General features: G+C 32.4%; 1 pseudogene; it reads left to right on the top strand.

The window, feature by feature from the left end:
* The first annotated feature begins 3,264 nt into the window (after positions 1 to 3,264).
* Positions 3,265 to 3,420, top strand: LOC143406870 (large ribosomal subunit protein eL39-like; annotated as a pseudogene).
* Positions 3,421 to 3,684: the final 264 nt, after the last annotated feature.

Genomic DNA, 3,684 nt, shown 5'->3' with positions numbered 1-3,684 from the left:
AAGGGGGAAAAAATACAAAGCACTGTGCTCAAATTGGTAAATTTGTTTCTCACAGGGGTACATGCCAGCAATTCTGAAACTATTTTGCCTATGCACTAGGATTGAACAAATAAGTAAATATATTTTAAATTCTGAGAGTCTGGTTTCTCACTGTTAGAGAATAGTGAAAAATTCACCAATGTAGTTAAAAAACGGAAATGTCAGAATGAAACCAGTGGAGGTAGACTGAAGTTGGAAATATTGGGTTAATTTAGGTTTATTCTCATACATAGCTTAATCAATGTATGTTATATAGTTTATTTATCTTTATATGTTTGTATATTAAGATATACAAATTATCATATATTAAAATAAGATATTCTTATATATATAAGATAGATACATAACTAACTACAGGTGCATGGACATAGAAAGGCTATCATTCTTACATGCATTTCTTAGCTTTCTCTATTAAGAGAGTCTAGTGCAATGTCATAGCAGTAGCAAGAGCATACTTACTATCCAGATATTGGTTTCTAAATATCATCCAGTAAAAGGAGCCAAGGCTCCATTCCTAGGTTTGGGGCTAAAAAATAAAGATGATCATGGAACATCTTATGTTAATGTTTTGTAATTTAAAAAAGGAGAGATTGTCACAAGGACATAAGAGCCAACTAAAGAGCTCCAACTAATCTAGTAAATGACAATCATATTAGATTATAACCCAAAGAATAAAATAAATACCCATGAGTTCATAAAGATATGAACAAGTGCGTGAATTAATAAATTTTAAAATGAAAATAAAGAAATTATAAATTAGAGCCACTCTTGCTTACAGAATGGTAATTCATATCTGTAGAAGGAATAAAGGAATTTTAAAAAGCACCCCTAATATTCCACAGTCATAACTGCTGCAAGGAGGATTCACTAATGAATGCTAAAATTCATGGACAAAGCCTGGTGGAGAAACAAAATACTTGCATAGTCTCATAATATATCTTAATTCCTTTGAGGGTTTTAACATATGAATTCAGGTTGGTTTAGATTTTTCCCACCAGGAAATGGAACTTAATTTCACTTCTCTTGAAAGTGGGCTGGATTTAGGGTGACCTTGTTAGTGACTAGAGTTTATAAAGGTAAAAATAGTCACCTTATTGTGGAGGGACCTGGCAGGCATCCCTTAACCAAGTGACCAAGATTAATATCACCAGCCATAAGATATATTCATACATATCACTTAACTGTGATCTAATGCACTAAATGCACCTTGCCCCTGTATGTTTTTCCCCAGAATTCATATCCTCAATTTAATAATGTTAAACATTAGATAGAATATCTATTCCACCAAATACTTAATAACTGTTCTTCAATGTGTCAAGGTCATAAAACAGAAGGAAAAACTGAGGAACTGTCATAAATTAGACTAAGGAGACATAACAACTAAATGCAATGTGGTACCCCAGACTGAGCCCTGGAACAGAAAAAAGACATTAATGGGAAAAAATGGGGAACTTTGAATAAACTCTTTAGTTTAGTTAGTAGAATCACATGCATATTAAATTCATAGCTTTGATCTATATATCAAGGTTATGTAAGAAGTTAACCTAAGAAAAGGCAATTGAAGAGAAAATGGTACTCTATACTATTGTAATTTTTCTATAAGTCTAAAATTATTTCTAAACAAAAGTTAAAATAAAATCCAAAAATAAATATAAAATATGCTTTTCCATAGGTTGCTCTTCATGGTATTTTTTTACAACAAGAATCAACACTAATAATCATTAGCAGTTGAATGAATAAATATATCACTATATTATATAGTATAACATTATTCACCAATGAAAAATCACTTCAACATGAATCAGTGTTATAAAAATTATGCTTAGTGAATGAGACAATAACCCAAAGGTAATTATTGATCAATATCATTCATATGACATTTTAAAATAAGTAAAATTAATTCTATCATGACAAAGTACAGAAGTGGTTGCTTGGAGCTTGTGGTACTGGGGTGGGGAAAGGCTATTGACTAGGAAAAGGCATAAAGTAAATTTTTATAGGTTATTAATATGTTACATATTTTGAGATAAACTCCATGGATGATTGGTTTGTTAAAGCCTCCTAAACTACTCTTAAAATGAGTTCATTTTATTGTATTTTAATTATGTATCAATAAAGTATATTTAAAATTCAGAAAATATGATAATCTAGAGATTTAGTTATACCTGCTTTATTAAGTTCCATGGTGGGTGTAAGTTGGCCATGATTCTATTATAAATGGACTCCAGTGACTGCTTTTTTCATATTTGGCATGACCCTGAACTATTTTCTGAGTGAAAATCCCCTGCCACCTCAGAACTGAGAGAGCATGGCTAACTGACCAGAAAAACATTCTGATTGGCTTCTCCAGTTTCACAGAACATTTCAATCTTTCTCTCCGACCTGGCAAATTTTCAACACCAGCAGATCTGGTGGGTAGCAGGAAAAAAAAAAAAAAAAAAACATCTTACCAAATTAAAACCACATATTGTTGCTAATTCTTATTAAAATTTTGACTGATAATTATATTTGGAGCATTGCCAGAGTAATAAAAAGTGATTCTGTTTATCCAAAAGTATAAATCCTTTGGTTCTCCTGAATTTGCTTTTAACAAACTGTACTTTGATAACAGAACATCAGATTGGGCTGTGGAAGTTATTAGAAAGAACACATTATTTCACTACCTATTCAACTTTTTAAAACAGCTGCACTTGTGGCATGTTAAATTTGAGATAGCTGTGAGAAATCCAAGTGGGTATGTCAAGTAGGAAATGGAATATTCAAGTCTCAAGAGGTATTTCATGTTAACCTGGGAATAATAGGAAACATTTACAATCAGAAAGACACGGACACTGGCCAATCAGAAAGGACATCCCAAAAAGTGTTGAAGCACTTGAAGCTTTCCTGACCCTGACGGTGAAGATGAGCAGAAATTTCTAATATGATCCAGAGCATAAAGGGATGGAGAGAATGCACTCAGGGTAACAGCTGATACCCATCCTTGGGGAAACATTTCAATATTTTAGTATCCAGGATGCTAAATACTGGCTGAATATCAATCCTGAATGCAATTGAAAAACATTCATTGTTTTATCATTCCATACCTTATTTATGAAGAACTCAGGGAGATTTCAAAACAATGAAATGTTATACAGAGTTCTAGAGATTGGACTCTTTAAAAATGTATCTTATGACTTTGTCTATTTTTTGCCATTGTGGTATGTGCACTTGATCCCATTTCTCACCATGTCTTCTCACAAAACTTTCAGGATCAAGTGATTCCTGGCCAAGAAACAAAAGCAAAATTGTCCCATTCTCCAATGGGATTGAATGAAAACTGGTAACAAAATCAAGTACAACTCCCAAAGGAGGTATTGGAGGGGAACCAGGTTGAGTCTATAAGGAATTACTCATGAGATGACTCACATGTTTATGCTGTATCAAGTCATGATCTTCTTATCATGTCAAGATGAAAATGTCACCATTGTCTAGACAGTTGGACATATTTAATCGGGATCAGATCTTCTTTTATTTAATCAGATAGCTATGAAGGTGCTTTAGTACTGGTTTTGGCTGGTTCAGTAATAAATATGTAGAATTTTTGAACTGTAAAAAAAATTAAATACAAATAAAAATGCATGCCAGGAATATTTTTGAATATTTTCA

Source organism: Callospermophilus lateralis, chromosome 9 (genome assembly GCF_048772815.1).
Source record: "Callospermophilus lateralis isolate mCalLat2 chromosome 9, mCalLat2.hap1, whole genome shotgun sequence".
Lineage (NCBI taxonomy): Eukaryota > Metazoa > Chordata > Mammalia > Rodentia > Sciuridae > Callospermophilus > Callospermophilus lateralis.
The sequence above is the reverse complement of the archived record's forward strand: the minus strand, read 5'-3'. Positions and strand labels throughout refer to the sequence as shown.